The sequence below is a fragment of the Ambystoma mexicanum genome, chromosome 3q, assembly GCF_040938575.1.
Source record: "Ambystoma mexicanum isolate Mex_15411 chromosome 3q, UKY_AmexF1_1, whole genome shotgun sequence".
Lineage (NCBI taxonomy): Eukaryota > Metazoa > Chordata > Amphibia > Caudata > Ambystomatidae > Ambystoma > Ambystoma mexicanum.
This window is the reverse complement of record NC_090926.1, coordinates 890364585-890380727: the sequence shown is the minus strand read 5'-3', so window position 1 is coordinate 890380727 and position 16143 is coordinate 890364585. Positions and strand designations below refer to the sequence as shown.

General features: G+C 49.3%; 1 protein-coding gene across 3 annotated transcripts in view; it reads left to right on the top strand.

Moving 5' to 3' along the window:
• Nucleotides 1–16143, top strand: part of PITPNC1 (phosphatidylinositol transfer protein cytoplasmic 1) — a 1942040-nt gene that overhangs the window by 1763502 nt on the left and 162395 nt on the right. The gene's annotated exons all lie outside the window — the stretch shown is intronic.

The window sequence follows — 16143 nt, the reverse complement described above, 5'->3', positions numbered from 1 at the left end:
GGAAGGCTCTCAGTAAGTCTGAGCCCTACTCTGCTCCTCCTCCCAGATTAGATTTGTTCCAACCTTTGGAGTATATTTCTGAGGTGGAGGAAGGGTCGTCTGATGATGAGATGGTTGTGCCTCCTGATGTCCCTGGTGACCTTTTGTCGGGGAACAGTCGGATGGAGGAACTCCGTCAGTGCTTGCCTGACGCCATTGGTCTTGACACCTTTCCGGAGGTGATGTTTGGCAGGCCTGAGTCTGGGACGCATGCCAAATCCTCCTATAGGCGTCTCATGTCAAGGGTGACTGAATACTTGGGGTGGTCTGCTCCATCTGTTGATTTTGATCAGGATGATCTGACGGACATCCTGGACCAAGGTCCACCCACTGACCCGGTGTTGCCATTTCACATAGCTTTGCACATAAGGGTGGCGGCGGCTTGGACTGCTCCGGAGAGTCTCCAGGCAGTGAATAAGTCGCTACCCAAGAAATACCGTCCAGCCAGTGGCGACCCCGACTACTTGTCGACGCACCCTACTCCGAAGAGTTTGGTGGTGCAGGCGGTTACGGCCCCCGCAAAGCAGGCTGCGTACCCTGGTTGGGCGAAGAAGGTATTTTGATCTGGGGGTATGGCTTTGAAGGCAGCTAACTCCTTTTGTGCTTTGGCAAGATTCACTCAAACTCTGTGGAATTGTCTATCTTTGGTGGCTGAGCATATTCCCGAAGGGGAAGACCGGGATGGTTTTCTAGCCCTCGTGCAAGACTGCAAGGATGCCATGTGTGAATTCGTTCAATCGGGTTTGGACACGGCAGACTGTCAGCCGGTCCATGGCTGCGAGCACTGTGATGCACAGGTTTGCGTGGTTGCGGAAGTCGGGGTTGTGCGGAAGCGTCTGACGTGCAATCCCGGCTTCTCAACATTCCCTTTGATGGAGTTCATCTGTTTGGCAGCAAGGCTGACGAGAGCCTTGAGAGGTTGCAGATCTCCAAAGCTGCAGCAAATTCTTTGAGCGCTGCAGTAAATCAACCTCCGCCGTTTCGTTCTAGGGGACAGCTATGGAGGGAAGGTTCTTTTCGGTACTACTCTAAGAGAGGAGCTGCCAGTCAAAGGGGCCACCGTAGGAGTACTAGTGGTGGAAAGCAAGGTACTCGAGTTGCCAAAGCCGCTCGGGAAGTTGCCTCTTTGCCCTCAGGCACTGCCACAGTCGCGTCCGCTCAGTCATGAGGCCATGTCCCATGGTTCGCCAGTTGGGGGCAGACTTGCGCTGCATCTTGGAGAATGGCAAGCCATTACTTCAGATGTGTGGGTTCTGGAGATCATAGCCCACGGCTACTATCTTCCCTTCCGGCAGAGGCCTCAAGACAATCCACCGGGGAAGCTCTTTGAAGCGTCCGGATCAGCTCCTTGAATAGGAAACCCTATCCGTGCTGGAAAAAGGTGCCATAGAACTGGGATGGTATTCCCCTTATTTTTTTTAGCCCGAAAAAAGTCGGGGGATTGAGACCCATCATGGACTTGCGTTGGCTGAACAAGTTCCTCAGGAAGGACAAATTCAAGATGGTAACTCTTTCTCAAGTCCTCCAGGTCCTTCAACTTCAGGATTGGTTGGTGTCTCTCGACTTCAAGGATGCTTACTTTCATGTGCCGATTCATCCCAAGCACAGGAAGTACCTGAGGTTCGCGGTTGGCAACTCGCATTTTTAGTTTCGGGTCCTGCCGTTCGGATTGCCCTCCGCCCGAGGGTTTTTGCCAAGCCGATGGTGGTGGTGGCAGCGTATCTCAGGAAAGTGGGGATTCACGTCTACCCGTACCTGGACGATTGGTTGATCAGGGCGCGCTCTCCCGAGTGTTAGGGAGAATTCTCTTCTAAGGCTAATTTCCCTTACCTATAGAGTCCCCCAGCAGCTTTGCTGGATTTCAAGGGTTTATTTTTTTCTCCTGCTAAGAGTGAGTCTCTCTTTCCCACTCTTAGACATGTTGCTGATGTGTGTTCTAGGCTATTTTGTGTCCTTATGGTCTATGGGGTTTTTCTCACTCTCTTAGGTATCATCTTTTTACATGTGTGTTACACAGCACCCTCAGTGCGGTAACACAGGGGTGTCATAGTGACCCCCAAACATAGACTCCATACCCTGGGACTGACTAACGCCTCCCAGGGCATGTAAAGTCCCCATTGACTTTTCTAGTCAATAATTATGAACAAAACCAGTACAACCCATCTTACTATGGAAGTACTGGAAAGGGTTAATAGTTTTTCCGTAATGTTTTTTTTTTTTTTTTTAAATATTTTTTTATTTTATTTTAAATGAAAACAGTACAAAACAAACTTGTGGCATTATGTACAATAGGTCAATTGACAATTAAAAAAACACAACACTGCACTCCCCCCTCTCCCCCCCAAGAGCTTATCGACAGGGTAGTTCTGTATCGACCTGGAGTGGCCGGGTGTCCTCCTCCTCTGAGGCAGTAGGTTCCCCTTGCACCCCAAACAGACCAGTAACTAACGACCTCCAGGCTACTAGGTTGCCCACATCCTCCTCCCCACATTTACTGCATGCCTCTTGCCAGACCATGGTTTCAGCTTCCCCCATTTTTGCAGATCCCTCCACCACATCTCTATCCTGGGTTTGTAGCATTGCTTCCAGTTCATGGCTATCCTCCTCTTAGCGAGTATATACGCTAGGTCCCTCAGTTTCCCAAGATGTCTGGTGTTCTTCGGTCTAGGGAACCCCCCTAGGAGGCAAGCCCAGGCCGTGTCAATGCTTATCAGGACCCCTTTGTCTGCTAACTTCTGTGACACTTCTCCCCAGAAGACTTCGATTACTGGGCAGGACCAGAACATATGCGTCATGTCCGCGTCCTCCTCGTTACATTTCGGACATGCTTGTCTGCCTGTGTTCGCAAACTTAGCAATTCTTTTGGGGGTCATGTACGCTCTGTGCGTGATATATAGTTGGATTTGCTGTAATCTAGCATTTCTGGACACTTTTTTATGATATCCCATAGCCCGTTCCCACATCCCATCAGTCATCTGAGTCCCCACCTCCGTTTCCCATTCTAGTCTCAAATCCATCAGGTCCTTTCCCACCCGGGACATCACCACCTCATACAATCTGGAGATCTCGTGTCCGCCCTCTGATATATCGTATATCGTGTCAATCAGGGCGTCCGGATCCTCCGCTAACACCGTCTCAGGCCAAGATTTTCGGATAATCCGTACCAACCTGAGGTATGTAACGTATTGGCCCACATGTAACCCAGTCTCCTCTTCTAGGTCTGCAAAATCCTTGATGGCCCAATCTTGCCATATATCTCCTAACGTGGCCAACCCAACCGATTCCCAGTATATTCTGATCATTTTCCTAAGTTGGCTATCCCCTGCAGTCAAGGCGACCAGTGGCACTTGCGGCGAACACGGGTCCAGGCTTTCCAGTAGCCGACATGCTCTACGCCACATTCTCCACCCAAGTAACAGCATGCCAGGGCGAAGATTTAAGTCCTGTCTAGGGACCCAGATGATCTCCTTCAAATAAAACGGGGCGCAATCTGTCCCAACCAACCTAGACTCGGGAGATTCCTCATCAGAGAGCCACTGTGTAACATATTGCAATTGGCTCGCTACATAATAGGCCTCAAAATGTGGTAATTTGATCCCTCCTTTATCGTGAAAGTTTTGCAGCTTCCACAGTGCCACTCGGTTGCGAGTGCCGTGCCATAGGAAGTCCCTGCACATACTGTCGAGTTTGGTAAAGAACTTCCTAGGTATTAAGTATGGTATGTTGTTGAAGAAATGCAACAGTCTAGGCAGGACAACCATTTTAAGCAGCGCCCCCCGCCCTATCATCGCCAGTGGCAGCTTCTCCCAAAATCGCATGGACGCGCAGATTTTATCCACAGCAACTGCAGTATTGTGCAGATGTTCGTTTACCACAGTATGATATATGTCTATTCCGAGGTATCGGAAGGACTCGGTTGCCCAAGGCACGGGTAATACCGGTAAGCTTTCCGTGGGGACCCTCGAGTAATACCCTAGGGGGAACATGCTCGACTTGCCGGGATTAACCGCTATGCCGGACAATTCGGCATACTTCTGCATGACCTCCAAAACATACTGGAGGTTCTCCTCCGGATATTTTAGGTACAGCAGCAAGTCATCGGCATATAGGGATATCAAGTGGCTCTCTCCTCCCACCTCGATGACCACCAGGTCATATTGCTGTCTAAGATATACCACTAGGGGTTCCAGGGCCAATATGTATAACATCTGGGACCAAAGACATCCCTGTCTAGTACCCCTACCAAGGCGCCACTTATCGGATATCACCGATCCCGTGCGCACCCTAGCCGTTGGCTGGCTATACAGCAGCCTCGCCCATCTGATATAGCCTGGCCCGAACCCGTATTCCCCCAGGACCGCGAACAGCCACGGCCACCTCACCGAATCAAATGCCTTGACTGCGTCTAAGGAAATCACTGCCATTTCCTCATCCCTTCTGTTCCCTTCTTCGATCACCCGGTGGAGCCGCCTATGATTATGGGTTATATTCCTGCCAGGGACATAACCTGTCTGATCCGAGTGTATCAGTCTGCCGATGACCTTGCGTAGCCTGTCCGCCAGGACCGCTGTCAGGATCTTACTGTCTTGGTTCAACATCGACAGCGGTCTGTACGACCCACAGTGTTGTCTCGGCTTGTTAGGCTTGGGTAGCGGCACGACCAGCGCCTCTCTGAGCGTGTCCGGCAATCGGCCTCCCTCAAATGATTCATTATACATCTCCAGCATAGGGGGGAGTATCTCTGCGCTATATGTTTTGTAGAACTCACTTGGGAGTCCATCAGTGCCCGGGGTCTTGCAAGTAGGTAGCCGTTTCACCACCTCTTCCAGTTCATTTAGCATAATGGGACCATCTAGCTCCTCCCTTTCCTCTGCACTAATTCTAGGCAATTCCATATCTTCCAGTGTGTCCCTGATTTTATCCAGATTGTCTTCCCCTTTGTCCTCATACAGCGCTTTATAATAGTCTAAGAAAGCGGCGTTAACCTCTTCCTGAGTGTGAGCCTCCTCCCCATTTTCCCTTTCTATCATCATGATCGGGGCCCTAGGGGTTTCCCTCTTATAAAGCCATGCCAGTAGGCGACCAGTTTTGTCACCGCCTGCATGCTGCCTCTCCACGTATTTCCTGTAATTGAGGTCGCAAAGCCGCTCCCAAAGCTCCGAGCATCGTTGCTGCAATTCGAGTACTAGGTCTGTGTCCCCCCCCCCCGCTCTGGTACATTCACGCTCCAATTCTTTCTCCACTTTCTCTAGCTCTGCTAGAACCCCCCCCCTGCAGGCCCTTTGATTTGGAAATAGCGTCGCCCCTCAATACCACCTTGAAGGCCTCCCAAAGTGTACTAGCCGAATCTACACTGCCCGTGTTCTCCTCAAAGTACCTTATAATCGCCTCTCTAATATCCTCTCTGAAGACCGGGTCTCTAAGCGCCTCCGCCCGAAGGCGCCATGTTGGTATCCGCCCTCTGGGGCGGCCATATTGCCAGGCCATCACCAAGGGCGAATGGTCCGACAGGACCTTCACTCTGTATTCAATCTGAGTAGTTGCTATCGCCACTTCTGGCGTGGCAAAGAAATAGTCTAGTCTCGTATGCAGCTGTTGAGGGGCCGAATAATGAGAGTACTGCGAGGCAGTGGGGTGTTTCAGTCTCCAGACATCTTCTAGTCCAAAATCGTCTAATAGTACCCGTAAAGCCCTAGCCGCCGGGGTGGGCTTGTCCACTTTACTGTCGGACCTATCTATCTTGGGGTCAAGAACACAGTTGAAGTCCCCCCCCCAGATAATCGGTTCCTCTGCGCACGGGCCCAGGCGTGTACATAAAGTCCTGAAGTATATAGCAGTATTCTGGTTGGGGGCATATGTATTTATAATACTCAGTCCTCTGTTCTCAATCAGTGCCCTCAGTATTACCAGCCTACCCTCCGTGTCTACCTCCTCTCGTACAATTCTGAGTGGGACATGCGGGGCCACCCAGATCAGCACACCCCTGGCATAGGCCGAGTACGGGGAGCCCACCACCGTGCCACCCCATTTTTTCTTTACAAGGTCTAGTTTATGTTGGGTCAGGTGCGTTTCTTGTAGCAGGGCAATGTCGATCTTCTGTCGTTTAAGATACAACATGACTTTATTTCTTTTCAAGTAATTATTGAGTCCGCGGACGTTCCAGGTGGCAATCTTAAGGTCTCCCATGGCAATTATGTGTCTTCCCACCCCATTTGCAGAAACCTCCAGCAGTTCGCATGACACAGAAGGCGTCCCACTGCAGCCACTCCGCGAATAAGCTCATTCCCCAACTAACTACACACACAACCAAACCCCAACTCCCTTTCCCCTCCCTCACCCGCCCTCCCCCCAACACCACACACCCCAACTGTTGCCCAGCTTCAACAACAGAGCTCAGGCACCCCCACATCTAGTTCCGCAATCACCGATCAGTGCACGGAGCCCAGTAGGGTGAGGTCGCCCTAATGGCCACCTAACCTAAGCTATTGTGGGGAAAGAGTATCGCTCCATGGGGCTCCCGTTCGATAATAATCTCAGTGTTTGCGACAAACAGTACAACCAACTGACCTTCCATACCGAAGGTTCCGAACCGACTATAATCAAGTCTCAAAGTCCATGAGTCGCGCCATCTTGCGACGCCATTTTACGCCTTCCGCAGCGCCTCCGAGTCCTTCTGGGGCCGGTCCGCCGATTCCTGGGGGCACCCCTGTGTGTCGAGCCACTCCATGGCGTCCTCTGGGGTCTCGAAAAATAAAGTTTTATGCGCCTGTATAACCTTCAGTTTTGCAGGGTAAAGCAACATATATTTATAACCTGCCTCCCTCAGCCTCCGTTTCACAGTCCCAAAATTCATGCGGCTCCGCTGCACAGCTAGAGTGTAATCCGGATACGCCGTGATGTTTGCTGCTCCTCTCTTGATCGTGCCTCCTTTTTGAAAATGTTCCAATATTCTTTCCCGATCGCGGTAGTTAAGAATTTTGGCAATGATGGGTCTAGGCGGGTTTCCGGGAGGCGGCCTCCTCGTTAAGGCTCTATGCGCTCTTTCCACTGCGAAGCCTTGGGATAAGGCCCCTCCGGGTATCTCCTGCAGTAACATGGTCTCAACAAAGTCAGTAGGGTCACGGCCCTCCGTCCCCTCCGGTAGGCCCACAATACGGATATTGTTGCGGCGGGCTCGTCCTTCCGCCTCCTTTGCTCTACTTTCCAAGTTGCCCACCCTTTGAATTAGGGCGTGCAGTTTTGCCTTGTGGGTGGCGCAGTCCGCCGTATTCGGGCCAACTTCTTTTTCCAGGGACTCTGTGCGCTCTGCCAGAACCCTAACGTCCTGTCTCAGCAGATTGACGTCCTCCTGGACCTCCCCAACTTTGAGGTCCAATGCCGTTTTTAATTCAGAGACAGCCAGTTCTAATTTCGACTCCCAGGCTGCTCTCAGGTCCACAATCGCCGCCAGGATTTCTTGATTAGAGCTCGAAGGCGTCGCGCCACCCACGGCCGATGCATCTTTATTCTTGGTGGCGTCCGGGCCCGGAGACGTCTTGGTGAAGTCGTCCAGCGTGGGCTGTTTCGCCTTGGGTCGCACTGCCCTACTTGACATGGTTCTGGGGATGTGCAGGTCTTCCGAATGATGAGTGGGCGCACTGCACGCTGGCCTGGTTAGGTCTTCCCGCTACTCTTTTCTATTCCGTCTCGGGCCTACGTCGGCCATTTTGGGTCGCCCTTTGTCCTCAGCGTCTCTCGACTTTTCTTCCCCAATCTTCGCCGCCGTAGCTACTATGTCCTCCAAAAGTTCACAGTGCATAGGTAGCACTTTCACACGCTGGCATGCGTATCGTCGGTATTCAATAAGCAGTCACACCGCACTAATTTGCCCGGATCTGTTCAGGATCTCGGGAGCTCCGCTGGAACGCGTCCTCCTACATGGCTCTCGTAGCCACGCCCCCCCTTTTTCCGTAATGTTCATGTTCGAGGGGGTACCGTTCAGTCCCTCTCTCCAAGTTTCTGGCTGGTGGCAGTGGTTACTACCGTAAATATACGACCGCGAATATTTTCCTATGGGATTTTCCCATTGTTCGAGGCTACCACTTTTACTGACAGCCTCTAACATACCGCTAGTTTATTTTAATATTAACTTTACTCTGGTAGGTTTTTATTGCCAGATCTTTGATAATATTTCTTTCTCGTGTCTTTCTCTGAAATCCTAACCCAGGTCGGGGATCCTTTGTCCTTTTGGCGGGCTTCTGCACAGAAGCCCTCCTTTCGGCGCCACTGAGTCTGAGGTAGACAGGATGTGTGGGAGGGGGAATAGGCACCCTGGACAGGGTTACCTAGGCAACCCAAGTTGCTCTCTGCCTTGAAAGGCTGGGGAGTTATCCTGCCAGGTTAGCCACCCCACTGTGTGAGTGACAGCTAGGCTGTATGAATGGGGGTTTTTCTGCATAAAAGCAGGGCTCTGAGGATTGGAGGACAAGACGTCACCACTGGAACTAAGAAACCCGAAGAGGAGAAAAGCTGAAGACATCTGCAATGACTGAACCCACCGGTGAAGCCCTGCTGCAGATCCTCACCACTTTTCTCCAACGACTCGAGGATCTTCACCTGCAAGAATCTTCTACCCTTGAGCTGGTGGGGCCAACCAGTTCACCAATCACCTTCCAGGACCTGCATTGGTCGAATCGCCAGTGCCAAGCACTAGGAGACCGGATAGCCAGGCACCCGTCCACCACGACTGCGATTTAAAGGAGTGTACCTTTTATTAGTCTTGGCATCACCGCGGTTGGTTTCATCCCTGGGCAGTTCAGCACTCGAATCTTCCTCCACGACAAGAGCCTCTCTTCCTCTGCTGAATTGCCCGAACAGCAGGAACTGCCAGGAACTACCGCCACCGCAGGAGCCTTTTCCATTTTTAAGGTACATTGTTCCGCCAGGCCTCCCGTTTCGTTGGGTACTGCTAAAGGTGTTTTAAATCCTTTACTTACCTTCTGGGTTGGCCGCCCCTTTCGTCTAACATTATCTTTTTATATCTGCAACCACCTTTTCAACTCGTTAAACAAAGACTTGACTGCAGCTACTAGAACAGTTTGATCTTGGGCACTTGCCTTGTACCACTGACTCTGGCACAGGCCTCTTGACTCTGGCTAAATCTGTTACAACTGCCTTCTCTAGATTGCTTCTCACTAAGAAATGTGTTGGTGCACCTAAACTCTTATAATCACCTTTCCTTCCCCTTTCTATATTGCTGAAGTTCCATTTTGCTCGGTTTTCATCAAAGTATTGCTTATACTAAAGTATTCCGTTGCCTAACCTGTTCACAATCTAATTGGGAAGTGTTGCTGGTGTGTTTAGGAGTCTAACCCTGTATGACTTGTCCTTTCCCTCCCATTTCTGCTTGGTTTACACTGTGCCGTTTTGCTCAATTTTCACTCTTGCTCAAACTTGTCTACAATTTAAATAGAGAGTGTGTATACTTTTCTTAACTGTTTTAACTCACTTTAATGATAGTGATTTGTGTGTGAACTTAAGAGTGTGTAAAATAAATATATGTATTCTTTTTGATACAAAGCTTTGGTCAGTGTTTCCTTGTTCCATAGTATTGTAGTCCTATTGTGTAAACCCTGAATACTGCTCATCTCCCTCTTGAGATAAGTCTGACTGCTCAGCCACAGCTACCAACTAAATCTTTGTGGTACAGACTGATACCAAAGGGAATTTATTGCATATACCTGTAGTCTTAATCTTCTGTAGTGCTCCCTAAGGGAACTGCATAGGATTCTGCCCAACGCCAAGCAAGCCCTAGATCATCGGTCCGTCACCTGCCACTCCCTTCACAAGCTGGGCTTCTCCCTCAATTTAAAGAAGTCCCATTTGACACCTACCCAGCGGCTCCAATACATCAGAGCAGTGCTCGACACATCCCTGGGGCAGTGTTTGCCTCCCCAGGTGAGGGCTCATCACATTCTGCAGATGGTGAACAAATGTCAACGTGCCCAGAGTCTCCCAGCGTTAGAGTTCTTGAGGTTGCTCGGCCTCATGGCATCCTGCATTTTCCTGGTGCCAGAGGCCAAGCTGCGGATGAGATCTCTGCAGTGGGCTTTCAAGATGCAGTGGTCGCAGTTCTCCGGCATGATGTCGGATCCCATTCAGATGCCGCCGTTGGTCGCACAGGATCTTCTGTGGTGGCCCGTCAACGGCAATCTGATGAAGGGAGCTCCATTTTGGCAACCGTGGCCGGAGGTGACGATTGTGACGGACGCATCCCTCACGGGTTGAAGAGCTCATGCCAACGAGCTGACAGCCAGCGGCCGATGGTCTCCGTCGGAGTCCAGACTCCACATCAATCTGTTAGAGCTGGGGGCCGTCAGGCTAGCCCTGAAGGCTTTTCTGCCATCTGTGCGGGGGAAGAATGTCCTGATTATGACGGACAATACGGTGGCCATGCACTACCTCAACAAAAAAGGGGGGGCAGAGTCACTCCTGTTGTGCAGGGAGGCGATGCAGCTCTGGTTCTGGGCCATCCAGCAGGACATTTTGATCTCGGCAGTTCATCTGGCCGGAGACTAAAACGCGGCGGCGGACGCTCTGAGCAGGCAGAGCATGGTCTCTCACGAGTGGTAGCTGGCTCAGGAAGTTCTGTTGGAAATCTTCACCCTTTAGGGAACCCCACAAGTGGATCTCTTCGCCACCAGTGTGAACCGGAAGTGTGAAAGATTCTGCTCGCGGGAATTTCCTCCAAGAGGAGCCTTAGGGGACGCGTTCGTAGTGGAGTGGTCCTTCCCACTGCTGTATGCGTTTCCTCCAGTCCACGTCATTCCGCAAGTGTTGGGGAGGTTACAGAGGTTCGGTTCCCGGATGATACTCATTGCTCCGGCATGGGCCAGGAGAGCGTGGTACCCGGACCTTCTAGACATGTCCATCTGCCCTCCACGCCGTCTTCCATACTGAGACGATCTGCTCTCACATGAGGGGTGTCGGGTTCTACATCCAGAGGTCAAGTCTCTCAGCCTTCATGCTTGGTATCTGAAAGGTTGAGGTATAAGGATTGGGACCTCCCCGAAGACGTGATGGAGGTGTTGCTTTCGGCCAGAAGGCCTGCAACGAAATCACTGTACCGTTACCGTTGGAGAAAGTTCTGCGACTGGTGCAGGGTACAGAATGTGGATCCTTTCCAATGATCCATTCCTTTGGTTTTGTCTTTTTTGCTTTCTTGGACCTGCAAATAGGTACCATTAAGAGTTACCTGGCGCGCTGTCCATATTTAAGCGCTCGTCTGAGGAATGTTCTTATTTTAAGATTCCTTTGATTTCTCAGTTTCTAAAAGGGCTAACTAATGTATTTTCACCACTGCCTTTCCAGGTCCCAGTGTGGGATTTGAATTTGGTTTTAAAGTTCCTAATGGGAGCTCCGTTTGAGCCCTTACATTCTTGTCTGTTGCGACTGTTGTCCTTTAAAACTGTATTTTTAGTTGCGGTTACTTCCACACGCAGAGTGAGTGAGTGAGTTGCAGGCACTTTCCGTCAAGCCACCTTTTACTGTGTTCTATAAGGACATGGTTGTCCTGCGGGTGCAGCTTTCTTTTCTTCCGAAGGTTGTTTCGGAATTCCATTTGAGCCAGAAGGTGATTCTTCCGGTGTTTTATCTCCACATGCTGGTAACGAAGAGGAGAGGCTCCATAGGTTGGATCCTAGAAGAGCTTTGAGTTTCTATCTATCCTGATGTCCTGGGTCAAAGTGGACGATCAGCTCTTTGTTGGTTATGCTGGAAGGCGCTTGGGTCAGGCTGTTTCCAAACAGACCTTGTCTAGATGGATCATTTTGACGATCTGAGTGTTACCGTTTGGCGGGAAAGGACCCTCCAGTAGGCTTACGGGCTCACTCTAGTAGGGGTGTGGCTGCCTCCACTACTCTACAGAGGGGTGTTCCGATTCGCAATATTTGCAAAGCAGCCACATGGGCCTCTGTCCATACTTTTGTGAGACACTATTCATTGAACTCCATCCATGGGCAGGATTTGGCCTTTGGTAAGGCATTCCTCTAGTCAGCCATTTGATTGGGCATTCTAAAATTCTAAAATTGTAAATTATTTTCCCACCTACATACGTTGGTAATGCTTTGGAAGTCTGTCATAGATGTGGAATACGTTGGAGGACACAATCCCCTCGTATAACAAGTTACTTACCTTATCTGGTAACGTTCTTTCAATGGGATGTTCCTCCCACTTATTCCACACGTATTCCACATCGCACCCTCCCAGCCCGCCCCTCTGCAGAATTTCTTATGTGATTGCAGCTTACGTTTCCGCAAGGCTTTCTGCAGTCATACTGGCAGGAGATTGGTGCCACACGTTCTGGGAAAAAACTACAACTGAGACTATGGGTGCCGTGCGTCCTATATATAACATCCGGTGACGTTGATTCTCGATGGAGGCCCTCGAGGAACAACTTGTCGACGTCATCGATGCAGGACGCCCTCTGCCGAAAATTTGCCGAAGCAGCACAGCTGTGGTAATTACCTGTCATAGATGTGGAATATGTAGGAGGAACATCCCATCGAAAGAACGTTGCCAGATAAGGTAAGTAACTTGTTCTTCTCTTTGTCATCCTATGTCCTTTCTCAGCCAATATGGTTAATAGCTGAACAGAATCGTGTCTGCATCTTTCCTCTGTATTGCTTCAAATTAAGATATCATCCACATATTGTAAGACAACACTTTCTAATGCAATATTGCTTAGGTCCATCTGCAGCACGCTGTTAAAAATAGGAGACTCACAGTACCCCTGGGATAGCCGCGTGCTTTTCAGACACATTTGTCTGAACGTGAATGACGTCAGATCTTGCGAGTCTCGGTACAATGGGCATTTTTCAAGTCAATCACCGTGAAATATTTTGCCTCAACAGGTATATTACATAGAATTGTAGCCGGGTTAGAGACTAAAGGGAACTCAGCCTCAGCAATATCATTTATCGGCCTCAGATCTTGAATTAGCCTCCAAGACCCTCCCTTTGATTTTTTGATAGGGTAAACTGCAGTATTGCATGACGACTCCGTCACTAAAATGCCCTGCTCCATCATAGCCGAAATTGTCTTAAAAATTCCTTCATCTGCCTCCCTGGACTTGGGATATTGTCATGCTTTTGGAAGAATTGCTCCTGGCTTCAGTTTAATTTTCACTTCTCCGACTCCTTTCAATAAGCCTACGTCATAGGGGCCTGTGGTCCAGACTGAGACAGGCACACCTGGGCCATGTCGTCCTCGAAATATTCAGGACGGTTCTGTGCCAACATCATTCTCTGAGGCACTTCTCTTTTGATCATTTTCACCCAAAAAGTGAGGTTTACCTCAACTGCTGTTTCTCCCATTTCTGCTTGCACCTCGAACAGATCGTCATCAGTGACATCAGTCAATCTGTACCCTTCTTCAATGGCGATTACTGTGCACCATTGTCGGCCTTCATCATCACAACCATCAATCAAAGCAGTTTTCCCTCGTATCGCAGCTGTGTGTATCACCAAGGGAAATACTTGTCCCTTTTCCTCGTGCATAGGTATTCTTGGCCTAAATAGAAATTCATCTGGGGTTCTCATGGTTTTCTCATCAAGGCCTGGCAGCCCTGCCACGCATACGCGAATATTTCTGGCTGTAATGGACAGCCCTCGTAGCTTTGTGTCCCTCGTATGCTCTTATCATTTTGCATACGTTCAAATAGTGCATTCCTGGAGTTGAGCATACTATGCCCTCCTCCGTGATCGTGACTGTCATGTTTAACCTTGTCATTAGATCTCGACCCAAAATGTTTACTGGGGTTTGTCGCAAATATAATAGTGGTACACTAATCTCACATTCTCCTATAGAGACTGGAAGTGCGTCTGTAAAAGGAACAAGAAGGAATACTCTTTATCCCCTATAACGACATCCACCCTTGGTTCCTGGTGAGGGTCTGGTGTCACTGATAGGATAGAACACATCAGGGTTCCCAGTGATCTGTCCTAGTCCATATATAATTTTGTCCCGCCTTGTGAGAATGGACTTCCCCCATCACAAGAGTTACTCCTCTTTCCAGGGTTCACAGCCTGTCCTGCGCTTACTGTCTGTGACAGTTGCATTGGCGACTGTTGAGATTGTCCTTGTGGAAAACTCATCAAATTCTGAGAATGCAAGCTTTGCTGTGCTCCTGGCGGTTGTTGTTGCTCCGTGTGATTCTGTGCACCTCCATTTCCTCCCTGCTGTAAAAACACATGTGGATTCACCATACCTGCTCTTGTTCCTTGGTCGTTTTGCATCATGCCTTGATTTCTGCATTTGCCCTGACATCCCACACAACCAACATACTGGCGGTGGTCTGATTATTTGCCCATTTGACATTTTCCGATTGCCATTTTGCATGTTTTGAAAGCCTCCTTGATTATTTTGAAAACTTCCCTGATTACTCTGCCATCATCTTCCTCTGAATCCTCTTCCCCTGGGGTAAAACCCTTTATTGCCCTGATTATTCTACTGTGGATTATTAGCCTGCTGTGTGCTCGACCCGTCTGTGCTAGTTATCATTCCCCTTCAAGGGCATATTTTGACAATTTCTTCTGCACTCATTTTGCCTCTTCACCCTTTCGTGCAGCTTCTTTTTTGCAATTTTGTCTTGCAGTAGCCTGCAATAGTGTGCAATGGTCAGCTGTATTTCCGACCATGGTTTGGCCTTGATTCTTACCAATTTCTTGAGCTGCTTCTGTACTGGATCTGGCATAATAGATGGTAGAACACAGGTATAAACTTCCCCCAAGATTCACGAGTCTCGAGTACCCGCATGTCTTGGAAATTCTGGATGTAAATGCTTTCCATATTGCAGCTCTGCAATTGTTGAATAGAGCTCCGTCGTGTGCTGTATTAACTGTGGTCACACCATGGTAACCTGCCCGTGTCCACACATTGTCTGCTTTATCGCCAAGTATGGCAATTAAGAGACCTTTGATATCCCCTATGGCTAACGTGTTCCCTCTCGTCATTTTTTCTAGCTTGTGTATCCATTTTCCAGCTCCCGATGTCAACATTGGAAGCTTATTTTTCATGTTTGCCCGATCCATGTGTGGCCATGGAATATACTGTGGTCTTGTTCCACCCTTCTCGAGCAATGGAAATTGGGATGCATAGCCCTCTCTTTCTTCTCCCATTGTTCTTCTGACTATTGCAGGAGTAATGTTCCTGCAACGCCATCTGCCTGACAATGTCCTTAGCCGGCTCACATAGGGTGGTGGAGACACCCCCCTTTGACCGTGAGATACTTCTTTGTTTCGGTCTGATGGTGGGGCTGATTCTGATGCCTTCGGTGCAGACCCACTCGAATCTAACCATTTTATTTATCCCTTTTCCTCCTGAGAATCGCTTGTCATGTCTTCTCTCTTCTTCGTTTTCCTCACGCTCCTCTCTTTCGGTGTCGGACATTGTCTGTGCCCAACTCATGCAACTTCTTGTATCCTCCTTGTTCCTACTTATTTCCAACCTATCTAGGAACAGTTCTCTATTCCCACTACTTCGGGAGACATCCTCAGTAACGTAAAGCTGAGTGCTCTCTAGGCGCCCGTCTTCCCTCTCCCCTTGGGGTACTTGTTCTAGCCCCATTTCATCATATATTCTATCGATCGTCTCTCCGATGCTTCTGGTGTCAGTCATCCTCAATATTTGCCCTATACGTGCCTGGTACTGAATCGTACTCAGGAAAGAATTCTTCTATATCCTCCCAATCTACTACTGGCTCAGGTTTCTTAACCTCCCTTTCTAGATATCCAAGATCGCATGCTCTCTGTCTTCGCTTACGTTCTACATCGTCATCAAATTCTCTGCACTTCCTAGCTTCTTCTCTGACTCTATCTTCTTCCTCTTTCTTTGCGTCTCTACGTTCGTGTGCCCTTCAAATTTCCTCATCCCTTCGCCTCTTTATTCTTTTCTCCCCTATCCTTTGTTCTTCCCCTATCCTTGGCTGCTTCTGTCTGTCCTGATCATTTGCTGCTATCTGTTTACGATTGCATTGCCTTTCTTGCTCTTCGCGATATAACTGCTCTAGTCTCTGCCTATCTTTTTTCCTTATTCTTTTATCTCTTAATCATTTTTCTTTTTCCCTCT